The following is a 14,786-nucleotide window of genomic DNA, read 5'->3' as shown; positions in this document are numbered from 1 at the left end:
GAAGTCTAGATAATTATTATAAATTCAACAAATACATATATATATTTACATGCAAATTTATAAATTTATTGAAAGGCAATATGAAGAATATTCAAATTTCAGCAGCCTTGCCAGAGGTAGGGAATGTGGGTGAGAGAAATGGATGAAATAGGTCAGAGGGTTAAAAACAGAAATCTGTTAAATGAATGAACATGTTGGCTGAACAGCAATCTGTATCATCTCTTATAAAAAATGAGGGTGAAGCTCCTTCTAGTAGATTTTTATTTCTTCTATATCTTGTCATCAGAATATTAAAGCATGTCCAGTTTGTTTTCAGGAAACTCTGCTGTGAGAATTAGTGGCCTGAAATAAACAGACTACTAGATATTTCTCCAGTGAAAATGGGTTTATTTGGGATCAGCAGAGAAACGCAATTTGGGGTCTGCAGGCACAGTCAACCACACGTGATTCCTCCACAGGACAAGGAAAGGGGAACAGTTTTATAGAGAGAAAAAAGCAGTTGGCAGGGCTCTAGTAACCAGAGTCAGTGACTTTTCCTTGGCTGAGTTCTAGCCAGGAAAGAAGAGGTGTCTTTCTTCTTCCCTTTGGGTTCAGCTAACTTCACAGGGGTTTGAGAGCTCCCCCTTCTGGTATCCCAGCTCTATTTAATTGGGGCTTATTTTTTTCACACAGTCTACTTGAAATTCAATGAATGATTAGAGAAGTATTAATCTTGAAATAATGATGCTAGTTTACTTGTTTGCTATACAAAAGTGTTGTTCTTTTTATTATATATGAGTAAAATTGGTGATGGACAGGGAGGCCTGGCGTGCTGCAATTCATGAGGTCGCAAAGAGTCGGACACGACTGAGCGACTGAACTGAACTAAACTGAACTGAATATGAAATTAAAATTTCAATATTTAACACACAGTTTAGCATCAACAGTCCTGTTGTAATTAATTCAATGAGTAGCAAAACCTTGCATCCACTAGAGAACAAGAAAATTAAATGGTGATTATAGCAGGAACATGTTGAAAATACAGAGTAGAATCTCAAAAATTTGCATAAAACCCTTAGTGCTGATAAGAAGAGTTCTGAAAGTCTGGCATATAAAGTTAAGGACTTTGTAAAAGTATTTTCTATGTAACAGATACAGCCAATAATACGTATCTTCAAATTCTCATTCTTACAATAGTTGCCAAAAATATTAAGTGATATTTCAAGGGATATATGTGAGACCTGACAAACAAATATAAAAATATCTCAAATTTTTTACTGATGGAAATAAAAGGAGAATTGAGTTACTGGAGAGGTAAAACATGTTCTTAACTGATAAGTAGACAAAAATTTTCCCAGATGAATTTTTTAATGGAAAGCCTAAAAGCTTGTTTTCTCCCCTGAAATTTGACAAAGTAAAATAATAAAGTGGCATAAATACCCAAGAAATTTTTTAAAAGGAACAGCAATGGAAGGTATTGATGTACATTATAAAATTAAAATAAATAGAATAGTATCCTGCTAGAACAGAAATCATCAGACAGATCAATGAAGTAAAGGGCATAGAAACAACCTCCATATACACGAGCTTGCCTGACTGCTGAGTTGCTTCGGTTGTCTCTTCAGTCATGTCTGACTCTTTGAGACCCTATGGACTGTAGCCCACCAGGCTCCTCTGTCCACGGGATTTCCCACGCAAGAACACTGGAGTGGATTGCCATTCCCTCTTCCAGGGGATCTTCACAATCCAGGGATCAAACTCGTGTCTCCTGTACTACAGGTGGATTTTTTACCACTGAGCCGCTGGGAAAACCCATACACAAGTTCATTATCTGATAAAGAAGTCATCTCACATTACTGGGTGTGAAGGAAGTAAAAGCAGCTGGCACAACTAATTAAATATTTAGAGAAAACTAAATCTTCATTACACTAAGAAAAAATTCTAGATAGATTAAAAAGCTATATGTGAAAAGCAAAGTATAGAAGAACATTTATTTAGGTTATTTAAGAACAAAGATTTTTCTTAGCAAAAGGCAATGGATGAGATTTGACCACATGGAAATAAAAATGAGCATGTCAGAAATTGAGAAAGAAAATATTAAAAATATATGCAACAAGGATCAATGCACTTTTTAATTAGGCTGTTCAAACAAAAAAGCTGTTCAAAAAATGTAGAAAAATGATTTCATATATTTCAAGTTTCTAATAAGCAGAATATTCAATCACAGCCAACAGTATAAATTAAAACAAAACTTAGATACTATTTTCCTCCCATCAAGGGATTTTAGAATTGGTAACAATGATACCTTGAAATCTGTACACTCCTGACAGAGAAACTGGTACAGCCTTGCAGGAAATACATGGCCAAACCCATTAAGAGATTAAAATCAATTCATATCCTCTCATTCAATGATTTCAGTTAAATATATGGAAAAGATCTATTTATCAAGTCCATTGCTGCTGCTGCTGCTTAATCACTTCAGTCACGTTCTTTACCACTGAGCCAGCCACCAGGGAAGCCCCATCAAGTTCATTACAGCATGGTTTATAATAGTGGGAGTAAACAAACAAATGCTCAGCAATAATAAAATAACTGAATGAACTGTGGTCCCTCCAGATGACTGACTGCTATGAAACCAATAATAATTATTACAGCACATTTTATGCAGTTCCATAATCTTAATATGTGAAAGTTAAGACACAGAATTGTGTATAGAGCTTACTTACATATATATTATATATTTATCCCTATCTGTCCATTTGTCCAAAATATCACTGAGATACAATTCTTAAAATTTTGTTATACTTTTCTTTAATTTCCAAATCCTCTAATGAATTGCTCTGTAGCAAGTAGGCAGATTTTCTCACTGCTACTTAGATATGCAAATATCAAAACAAATTTTATATTCATTCCTTCATCTATTTGCTTATTTCTTTATTATTGCATCTTCTTCCTTACATGCTCCCCTTCCTACTGGATAGCTGAGGAGCTCAACTTTGTTAATTGACAGTATCTCAGTGTCTTCTTTTTTAAACGATTTTCTTTAGTTCGTAGTGATAAGTTGAAAACCCAAGTTTTCAGAGTTGAGCCTTCCATCTTTCTTCTTCCCAAGATGAGTCTCGATGTCTGGGTGAGGAGGGGCTTGTGTCCTTGGCGGGGGATGGAGGAGAGCCTTGAATCTTCAGTCTGTTGAGATGCTGCAGGGTCCTGCCTCTTTTAAGTGAGAATTGGGTGAGTCTGTTGATGACAGTCTCTGGAAGGTGGTGGCCCCTGCCTGTCTCACCTCACGCTGCTGTCTGTTGCTGATAAACAGCCCAGGAGCCTGTTTTCTCTCAACTGGTCGGCGGCCTGTTCCTGATTTCTTCTCTTAGAAGTGTTATATAACCTTGAGGTCTGCATAAGGTTGCCATTCAACACCCACTCCCTAGCAATAACACCTCACCTTCTTCCCTACTATAAGGACACATGCCCTGCTCCTCAGACAAATGTCATCAGCTACTTTCCACATCCCTTCACAGAATGAATGGGAGTTTCCAGATGATTTCCATGCAATGCAGGAGCCAGGAAAGTCCCCGAGATCAATTCAGCCCCTCTCTTTGCCAAACTTTATCTTAGCACTTATTTTACCATTTGTTATATAAGTGTGGGCTTCCCAGGTGGCTCAGATGATAAAGAATCTGCCTGCAATGTGGGAGGCCTGGGCTTGATCCCTGGGTTTGGAAAGATCCCCTGGAGGAGGGCATGGCAACCCACTCCAGTATTCTTGCCTGGAGAATTCCATGGATGGAGGAGCCTGGCGGGCTATAGTCCATGGGGTCACAAAGAGTCAGACACAACTGAAGCAATTCAGCATGCATGAATATAAGTGTGGGGTCCACCAGGAGAGGTATCTAATCCCAAAGTCCCAAAAGGGCAAGTGGAATTCAGAAAAATAGAGAACAGTTTTGAATAAGAAAATATAAACTCTTTGACATTTCATAAATATAAAAGATGCCTAATACTTTAATGGTGGGATGCTATTATTTTTGTTCTTGTTTAAACTGCACTGTAAGTTAATCTCCTTATAGACTTTCATCTCAACATTGCATTTATTAGTCCTGTCTAGGTTCAGAATTATATGAAGTCTCACATATTTCAGTAAGCGTGATCACCTTAAACTGGTTTGCCTGGGACTTTACCAGTTTTGGGCCTTCCCAGGTGGTGCTAGTGGTAAAGAACCCACTTGCCAGTGCAGAAGACGTAAGAGACTCAGGTTCAATCCCTGGGTCAGGAAGATTCCCTGAAGGAGGACATGGTAACCCCTCCAGCATTCTTGCCTAGAGAATCCCATGGACAGAGGAGCTTGGCGGGCTTCAGTCCATGGGGGTTGCAGAGTCAGACACAAATGAAGCGACTTAGCACACACACATTACCAGTTTTAGCTCTGGAAGTCCTGTGTCCTAGGAACCCCTCAGGGGTCCCTTGCCTCAGTCCCAGGAAGCCCAGGACAATTGCTGACCTTAGTTTCTGCCTGTATCTGACTATCCTCTCAATGATTTAAGTTATTTTATGTTCTAAGTTCCAAAACAGGAGTCTAGAATATTTGGTCACATCCCTATTAACACATTTTATAAAATTTCAGAAGGATGAATCCCTTTTTCCCATCCATCAGTAATAAGAAGGACAAAAGACCCTTGGCTCTAAATGAGAACAAATGAAGGTTGCATAACTAACCATCATTTGAGGATAACACAGAATCTTCAATGCTTGAGGATCAATAACTGAAAATCAGTTATTGAGTGACATATATAAAGCTTTATTTTCAACTTTCTTTTCTAACTTTATTGAAGTATATTTGATAAATAAAATCACAATAAACTAAAAATGTATATAACATGATGATTTGATGTATGTAAATACTAACTAGAATATTTTAATAAAAATTTTAAACATCTTTTTGTTACACTATTTGATTTTTTTCAAAAGGACAGATAGGAAAGTGAATTGTGAACTCTGTGTAGAGGCAAGGGTATAGTGGAGGATATATCAGCTTTGGATGAAATATTCCTAATTTTAATCCTAATAGTGATATCTTCCGTGTGATATTTGAAAAGTCACAGTCTCTTAGAATGTAATTTGTCTCATCTAGCCAGTGGCCTTTATAACTTGTGAAGAATTGATGGGGAAACTAGAAATAATATATGGAAAGTGCTTCACTCAGGACCCGGTACGTACTATGTGCTCAATAAAAGTGGGCCCCTTGGTTTGCAATGTTAGGTTCTTATTAAGGCTTTGGTAATGCTCCTCTTCCAAACTGTACTCAAGGTAAGATCTGTCTTCAGGATACTTTGGCAGGAAACTCAATACCCATTCTAGTGCCAGGTATTCAGTAAATGTAGCATTTAAGACACAGACCCAAATATTGACTTCCTTTTCAGTTGCTTTGGTTGCTAAGTCATGTCCAACTCTTCTGCAACCCCATGAATGGGCTTCCCAGGTGGTGCTAGTAGCAAAGAACTCACCTGTCAATTCGGGAGACATAGGAGATGGGGGTTCGATCCCTGGGTTGGGACGATCCCCTGAAGAAGGAAATGGCAACCCACTCCAGTATTCTTGCCTGGGGAATCCCATGGACAGAGGAGCTGCAGTCCATGGGGTCACATAGAGTTGGACACGACTGAAGTGACTTAGGATGCACACATGGACTGAAGCCTGCCAGCCTCCCCTGTCCATGGGATTTCCCAGGCAAGAATACTGGAGTGGGTTGCCATTTCCTTCTACAGAAGATCATCCCAACCCAGAGGATTGAACCAGTATCTCTTGCCTTGGCAGGCAGATTCTTTACCATGGAGCCACCCAGGGAAGCCCCAAGTCCTTTTGAGAATTGTTAGCTGTTTCTATGATGTGAGTGGTTATAGCAAACTAATACGAGCAAGTGTTTCAAAAGGAAGAACAGTGCAGTCTTCAAAGGTGGTTATTATTTCACCACAGTGGTTGCTGAAGCCCAACCCGTTGTGTCCTGGTAAAAAACAAAGCAGGGGTAGAATATAATAGTGTCAATCAAGGAAACCCTTATTGGATATAGGATGCACATCTGAACACCTGAGTGCTGATTGGAGCGGCTGGAAGTGATATGTGGGCTGCTGCTGCTACTGCTGCTAAGTCACTTCAGTCATGTCCGACTCTGTGCGACCCCATAGACGGCAGCCCACCAGGCTCCCCCGTCCCTGGGATTCTCCAGGCAAGAACACTGGAGTGGGTTGCCATTTCCTTCTCCAATGCATGAAAGCGAAAACTGAAAGTGAAGTTGCTCAGTCGTGTCTGACTATTAGCGACCCCATGGACTGCAGCCCACCAGGCTCCTCCGCCCATGGGATTTTCCAGGCAAGAGTACTGGAGTGGGGTGCCATTGCCTACTCTGATATGTGGACTAAACGGTATAAATGAGCACAAGTCCACAGAATTCTCCAGTGGTCAATAAGCAAGTAAGTCATGTGCTTTGGGGAGGAGCTAAGAGAGGAGATAATGTGTTTGATTACTTGTGCCTTTGATCTTCGGTAGGTCCCCTGCCTCCTTACTGACTGGTGTTTGTATTAAAACAACACTGAACTTCCCTGGTGGTCCAGTGGCTGAGACTCTGCCCTCCCAATGCAGGGAGCCCGGGTTTAATCTCTGGTCTGGGCAACAGAGATGGAAGAGCCTGTGTGCCTAAGACCTGGTGCAGCCAAGTAAATAAATAAAATTCGATAAATAAATAAATATTTTTAAAAAATAAATAAACGTTATGCCAGAGTTTCTCTACTCTTAAAAAAACCTGGGCCAAATTACAGAATCTAGTTCAACCACATACTTAACAGCTAAGCAAAAAACTGTCCAAGGTTGAATAATTTCTACCCCTCCCAAAATCAAATTACTAATAAGAAAATAAAGAGCACGTTAGTATCCGGAGTTCTCAAGATCATAAATTATTTTACTAATTCACTCTCTAGGCAATCTCATGATATTCCTAAACTATTTTAATTGCAATATCATCATTGTATTTTCAGAAATGTATAAGGAACTTGGAGGAGGGCATTTTTCCAAACTTCTTTGGGCTACTCAGAATAGAAAAATATTCAAAACAAAACAAAAAATATTCAAGACTTTATTTTATTACATGATTTAGGAGAGTGACGTGGTTGACTCAGTCTGGGCAAGCTTTCAGAATTCTGGTCTGAAGAGCCTCTCAAAGCCCCCTTCCCCCTCAAGACCTCCAGTCTGTGCGTTCATATTGGGCCACTTGGCAGCAAACGATGATCTAGAAAGCAATCAAGGAAAGTGGCTATTAAAAGCTCACAGGCTTACTGGAGGGAGAAAAATGACTTTTGCTAAAAGCGAAATCTCTAAATACCCCTGAAGCTATTTCCCCCTTGACCTATATGTGTGGCTGTGTGTGAACATATTCCCACTTTCCCCCTGATGGTTTTTTGGGGGGTGGGGTTGGTAATAATCTTTACACACATTTAAATTTAACACTTGACAAGCACTTAAATGGCTGAGTTAAACAAGAAGTCACTTGAGCAATGCTGGCTCCCTGCCATTCCTTGGGATTTCATCAGTGGGGGAATCATGGCAGGACAGAAGCCAGCCTCCTAACTGTCTTCTTTAATTAGACCATCTCGAGGACTATGCTGGCCTGGAGACCCTGTGTCTCTGTTTCCCTTCACCTGGATTGGATGGCTTTTGTTGGACCACTTTCTCCAGAACATTAGTAATTTGGGACCTTGGAATTGATAAGGGGATTAGCTGCAGTCTTCACACCATTTAGCTTTTATTTGAACATTTTTCAAGGGCACTTATCAGGTAGTCGTTTATTTTGCCTTTTGCTCTGCTCCATGAAGTGTGAAAATTGATCTTCTTTGCCCCTTGGAAGTTCAATAGAAGGTTATAAGTTCTTGTGAATCTTTAAAAAGCTCACCTTTCAGCAGGGGTGCATTAAAAAAAATGATTTATTTGGCTGTGTCGGGTCTTAGGATCTTTCGTCATGGTGTTGTGGTTCACGGGCTACATGGACTTAGTTGCTTCAAGGCATGTGGGATCTTTGTTTCCCAACCAGTGATAGAACCTATGTCCCCTGCATTGCAAGGCAGATTTCTTAACCACTGGACCACCAAGGAAGTCTCTGGTGGGGGTGAGTTTTTTATGTTTTCTGAGCTTGAAGGCAATGGGTCTGACTGATGATTTCACCTGGAAAACAAGCAACAAACGTGTTAAATAGTCAATTCTTCTAAACCTGAAATGACCATGAAAAATAGCATCTTTGTGACATATCAGAATCATGTGTAGAGTTGTTCTGATGGCCCAAACCCTCTGGAAGTCATCTGGTTATAACAGGTCCCAAATGTTCAGGGACCACAGTGCTTTCCTTCCTCTCACGTTAAGGGTTGCATTACAGGGTTGCAGGGGGGGTGGGGGTGGGGGGGCAGCGGTGTGAGCTTCTGACTCCTCTGAGCACCAATAAGAGGCATAACTGAACAATTGGAAAACTTGCAACATGACTTAGCCAAATGTGATGAGTCCTTTTTATCACCATTTCCAAATAGCAGCTCAACAGTCAACCAAGTGGAAGCTAATTGCATGTAGATATTGGACAAGGGGCAATGGGAGAATGAAGGCTAATCCTTGGACAGGCGGCTAATGGGATTAGGAAATCTGAGATCCTGATAAACTCTACCGGCTTCTCCGTGATGGAAGCACAGATCTGACCTGCAGGCCAGCAAAGGCTGGGGAACTGTCTGAGGGAGATTTTCTGCCCCATAGCAACTGGCTTTTGCCCTCTAACTTCAGTGCATACTCTGAGTGCCCTGGGACGGACCCTTAGATCCTGAGTCGTACGATCATAAGATGTTAGATCAGAAGATGATCAGAAGATGCCTTGTTCTACCATCGAGCCTACTTCCTGCATCTTCAAGTCACCAGATTTACCCACACAACAGAGCAAAGTGAAGACAGGGTAGGGCTGTGATACAACATCACATGGGCTTCTCAGGTGACTCTAGTGATAAGGAATCCACTTGCCAGTGTGGGAGACATAGAGGTGCAGGTTCAATCCCTGGGTCAGGAAGATCCCCTAGAGGAGGGCGTGGCAACCCACTCCAGTATTATTGCCTGGAGAATCCCATGGACAGAGGAGCCTGGCAGACTACAGCCCATATAGGGTCGCAAAGAGTCGGACATGACAGAAGCGACTGAGCACACACACGCAGCATCACATTGGTTTGGTTTTGTTGTCTCCAAAGCAGCAGACAAGGTTCCTCCCCCAGGCTTGATCCCCAGGTTGGGAAGATCCCCTAGAGAAGGGAATGGCAACCCACTCCAATATTCTTGCCTGGAGAATCCCCATGACAGAGGAGCCTGGCAGGCTACAGTCCATGGGGGCGCAAAGAATCGGACACGACTGAAGTGAAGAACATTTTCACCTTCACTTTCCCTTCTGCCCTGTAACCCTAGTTCTGACCACCAGTTACTGCTGTGATTTTGCACAAGCCAGGAGTGGCGGGTGCATGAAGGGCTGTGAGTGTGTGGGACCCTCATCCACGCATCCACTTGCACAGGTCCTGCAGGCAGTGACCCGAGCATCAGCCGTATTCTCCAGAGTCGCCAACTTCAGTGACTGTTTTACTAGCCAACCTCATTACTTATTTACACCAGGAGCTGACGTCCTCTACATCATAAATTATGTTCCTTGTAAATCTGGATGGCGTATGCTGCGGTGGTGGGGCAAAAGTGATTTCCCCAGAGGGCGGGCAGTAGACGGAATGTAACTTCTCCTCCACCAAGGAAGATGGATGAGGCTTTTAATCGTCTGCAAAGATGCGGAAGTGGGACCGTGGTCCTGGCAGCCAATCATCATTCCAGTGTTCCTCCTGCCAGAAGACAGAGTCAGCACAGGGGTCCATGCCCAGAGATCCAAATAGCTGGAGAAGAGCTTGTGTTCTTGAGACTTCAAGAAAGCCAGGTATTGTGCCGAAAACTTGACACACATTATTATATTAGAATCATCACTATATCCTAACTGTGTGTGTTAGTTGCTTAGCCGTATGCAACTCTTTGCAACCCCCATAGACTGCAGCCCACCAGGCCTCTCCGTCCATGGGATTCTCCAGGCAAGAACAGTGGAGTGAAGAGGTGATTATTTTAATCACCATTGTGCAGTTGAGAAAAGGGCTCAAAAAAGTCAATCTTCTTGCTTAAGATCTCTCTGAAACAGAAGAGCTGGCATAGGAATGCGTTGTTGCTATTTAGTCACTGACTTGTGCCTGACTCTTTTTGTGATCCCATGGACTGCAGCCCATCAGGCTCCTCTATCCGTGGGATTTCCTAGGCAAGAATACTGGAGTGGGTTGCCATTTCCTTCTCCAGGGGATCTTCCTGACCCAGGGATGGAACGCATATCTCTTGCATCTCCTGCATTGGCAGGTGGATTCTATACCGCTGAGGCACCTGGGAAGCCCTTGCACTAGGTTATTTGATCCTGAACTCTGTGTATGAGGATCACACTCTGCCCCAAGAAACTGTTGACTCGGGGGTCTGATTTCACAACTAAAGACACTCAAACCCAGAAAGAGTATGGTGATAACTGGTACCAACCTGTGAGCATGGAGACCTGCCTTCAAGTCCTGGATAGCCCCACACTGGTTGTCAGTCTTGGGAAAGTCACCTGCTCCCTGTGGTCTTTACTTTCTCATCTGAAAAACAGAAGTGTTGGGCCACTTGATTTCTAGGATCTCTTCCAGTTTTAACTTTTTGGACTTAATGTGTAACCTGGCCAAGGACAGAGGATGGATCACCAGACTCTAAGTTCAATCTTGATGTCACAGCATGCAGTTGAACCGCTTTTACAGAACAACTTATAAAATGTAGATCTCAAACTGTACTATAAAAGGACTTTTAAAGAGCATTTAATTAAATTTACATTATTTTTTCTTACTATATGACACGTACTGAATAAAGGGATACTCAAAAATAAAATTTTTCTTTAAAAAGAATCACCTATAATTCTAGGAGGAGAAGGGGACGACAGAGGATGAGATGGTTGGATGGCATCACCGACTCCATGGACATGGGTTTGAGTGATGGGAGTTGGTGACGGACAGGGAGGCCTGGCGTGCTGCAGTCCATGGGGTTGCAAAGAGTTGGACACGACTGAGTGACTGAACTCAACTGAACTAATAATTCTATCACTTTTTGAATATATCACACTTAATTGGTGAATGTATTTCCAGGCCAGACCTTGTTTTTAGTATTCATATATGCAGACTTTTTAAAAACAAAAAAGACAATTACATATTATAAGGCAATCTGCTTTTGGTTCCTAATATACAGTACAGTTTTTCCTGTTAATACTCTAAAATATAAACTATGGTGACAGTAACTGCATAGACTTTCACTGAGTGAATGAATATAACATAACTGATGTAGCTTCTGGTTTGTTGTTTCCATTTTTAATATTGTTCTGATTTTTTGCTATTATGAGGAACTTGACAGCTATGCTTAAAAAGCCAATTAAATATTTATACATACCTAATATCTTCATCAGGATAAAAGAGCAGGAAAGAAATGCTACATTAAAGACTATGTGGTTAAAAAATTTTTTTCAGATATATATTATTAAAACCTCTATAGAAGGGTTTGTTTCCATCTTCACAGGTAGCAAAGGAGAGTGCCTATTTTCTCAAACCCTCATCATGTTGCAGGAAGGGGGACCCCTTCCAGGGCCCGAAACTGGGCTCTTGTCTAACACTTGGAAATGAATTGTCCGAGGAGACACATGTGCTGACAAAGCAAGAGATTTTATTGGGAAAGGGCACCCGGGTGGAGAGCAGTAGGGTAAGGGAACCCAGGAGAACTGCTCTGCCGCGTGGCTCGCAGTCTCGGGTTTTACCTTGATGGGATTAGGTTCCGGGTGGTCTTTGGCCAATTATTCTAATTCAGAGTCTTTCCTGGTGGCGCACACATCGCTCAGCCAAGATGGATCCTAGCGAGAGGGATTCTGGGAAGTGGACGGACAGGCGGTGTCTCCTTTCGACCTTTCCCGAACTCTTCCGCTTGGTGGTGGCTTATTAGTTCCGTATTCCTTATCAGGACCTCCTGTCATAAAACCACTCATGCAAATGGTTACTATGGTGCATGGCCAGGGTGGGCGGTTTCAATCAGGGTGCTTCCCCTAAGAATCACACGAGGGATGACTATTTTTTATTGGAGTATTATTGCTTTACAATGTTGTGTTAGTTTCTGCTGTACAAGAAGTGAATCAGCTATATGTATCCATGTATCCCCTCTCCCCACTGGGTCCCCCCCACCCATCTAGGTCACCACAGAACACAGAGCTGCTCTCCCTGTGCTATGCAGGAGCTTCCCACTAGCCATCTATTTTATACATGGTGACCTGCCAAACCACGTTGACTTGTTAGTGTGCTTAAAGGCAGGAACACCAGACGGTCAGAGCACAGCCAGACACCTGGGTGGAATCAAGGCTCTGCCACTTGCTACTTTGTGACCTTTGGCAACTAACTTAACCTCTCTGTACCTATAAAATGGAACCATAAAAGGACTTACCTGGCAGGGCTGTATGTTTCATGGACTCACACAGAATGGGACACAACTCAGCGACTAAACAGCAATATTTGAAAGAGAAGAGGAAAAAGTATCAAGAAAAGGCATTAACACTATATTCACTAGATTTAACCATCTGTGCCATAGAATCACTTCTTATTCAAGGAAGACGAAAGATCAAAAAATCCCCCCAAAACTAATTATGGAAATAATACCAAAATAGCTTTTACCCAATAAGACTCCATTTATAAGAACACCTTAATTCTTTTATTAATGGGGTTCATAACATAATTAATGGGATCAATAATAATTCTCTTTTAAAATTAATTTTTATTGGAGTATAACTGTTTTGCACTGTTGCATTAGTTTCTATCATACAGCAAAATGAATCAGTCATACAGACACATATAACCTCTCTTTTTTTTAATTTCCTTCCCATTTAGGTCACCACAGAGCATTAAGTAGAGTTCCTTGGGCATCTGTATACACTATATCATTAATTATCTATTTCATACATAGTATCAATAGTGTCTAGGTGTCAATCCCAATCTCCAAATTCCTCCCCCTCCTCCTTCCCCCTTGGTATCTATATATTTGTTATTTCTGTCTGGTCTCTATTATCTGCCTTTTCAGATACAGAAAAAACTGCAGGAAAATTCTGAATTTTAAAGGAAAGGATAAAACATCAGCAGAGTGCAAGTGATAGCTGCAGAAGGGATGACTCTGCTGTGTGTATCCCAAGGCTCTCATATTTAGCTAATTTCTGTATGGAAATAAAAGCAACCAGCCTCAGTGCACGAAACCATCAGCTACTGCTTCCAAGGTGCGGCATTTCAAAAAGGTCACAGAGGCCTGGCCCAGTGGAGACAGGAATTTTGCAAGTGCTGTGTGTCACATTTGCATATGATAATTAGTCTCTCTATAAATACAATTTGTTCTGCAGATTAACATTTTGTGTCCTCATTAGATAGCAAACATTTCCATATTAAACCTGTGAAACTGCCAGAGTCGGCTCTGCCTGCATTGCAGGAGAACATTAATATCTCTGTTTATACTGATGCCAATTAGAGGTGCTAAGTCTTAGTAGAATAAAAGGGATCACTAATGCTATTAATATAAATAGTAATAATCATGCGGAGAAGCTTCCGCAAATCTTGTTAACTTCAAAGATCATTAGCAGTAAAGTACCTCTGGGTTGTAATTGGCCCTGTTCTTTGGCAGGTAAAGTATCAGCACGTCTAGAACCTTCTGCTTTGTATACCGGAGTCTCTCCTGTCTTACTATGCGAGTCTTAAAAGGATCTGCTTGTTGCAAAGAAAAATCTGCAATTAAAACATTGTTTCCTAAGCAAGTGAAGTGAAGTGAAGTGAATGTCACTCAGTTGTGTCCAACTCTGCGACCGCATGGACTGTAGTCTACCACACTCATCCGTCCGTGGGATTTTCCAGGCAAGGGTACTGGAGTGGGCTGCAATTTCCTTCTCCAGGGGATCTTCCTGACCTAGGGATTGAACCCACATCTCCTGCATTGTAGGCAGACGCTTTACCATCTGAGCCACCAGGGAAGTTCCTAAGCAAACTTGTCTTCAAAAACTGGTTATCAAGTAACCATAGAAAATTCTAGTCTTATTACTGAATTCTCCTATTTTAAAAAATAATTTTTCTTTCCTTTTCTACTACTGGTAGATTGTGGACGTTGTAGAAGTTATCTAAACTCTTGGGGTCTTTCTTTCCTTGGCCATACAACGGAGGGGACCTAAATAAATGATCTCTGATTCACTTCCTATATGATAAGTTTTATAGTTCCGTGAAGTTTTTAAGTTCAACAATTATAGGCATATTACAACTTAAATATTAAAACAATATTGTTTTCTTTCACATGTAATCCAATGAGGACATTGGATGTGCTTCAGTCAGGGAAATGTCAATTTACTGAACTTGTCTAGCTCAGGGAAACAAAGTTTACATTGTGACCAATATCGTATGAAGCCTTGTTATGAAAGATTTCTGAGACTCACTTCTTAGGCAGTGAGGTGAAGCATTTTATGGTCCCATGATAGGTTTTTATAAAACAAGATGCCCCAGAATACTCATGAGAAGATTCAGATTTCATTAGGCTAGAGCGAGAAGTTCTCAGTCCAGGGGATCGCTGAGGGAGTAGAAGATGGTGATGGAAACGTGAGATGTGGAACCAGGTTCATTACCTCCCTCCTTTTGTTGCCTTGGTAACAAGCG

General features: G+C 41.4%; 1 long non-coding RNA gene across 2 annotated transcripts; it reads right to left on the bottom strand.

Moving 5' to 3' along the window:
• Window positions 1–6,769: 6,769 nt before the first annotated feature.
• On the bottom strand, window positions 6,770–12,066 carry LOC129644613 (uncharacterized). 2 transcript variants are annotated; one of them, XR_008710879.1, is made up of 4 exons: window positions 11,521–12,066; window positions 10,588–10,685; window positions 7,916–8,184; window positions 6,770–7,255 (listed from the first exon to the last, which is right to left on the bottom strand). It is a non-coding gene; the product is annotated as an uncharacterized LOC129644613 (long non-coding RNA). The 2 variants fall into 2 exon arrangements; XR_008710878.1 differs by having other exon boundaries at window positions 11,882–12,066.
• Between the last annotated feature and the right edge of the window lie 2,720 nt (window positions 12,067–14,786).

The sequence above is a fragment of the Bubalus kerabau genome, chromosome 2 (assembly GCF_029407905.1).
Source record: "Bubalus kerabau isolate K-KA32 ecotype Philippines breed swamp buffalo chromosome 2, PCC_UOA_SB_1v2, whole genome shotgun sequence".
Lineage (NCBI taxonomy): Eukaryota > Metazoa > Chordata > Mammalia > Artiodactyla > Bovidae > Bubalus > Bubalus kerabau.
Note: the sequence above shows the minus strand (reverse complement) of the source record. Positions and strands in the feature narration are given on the sequence as shown.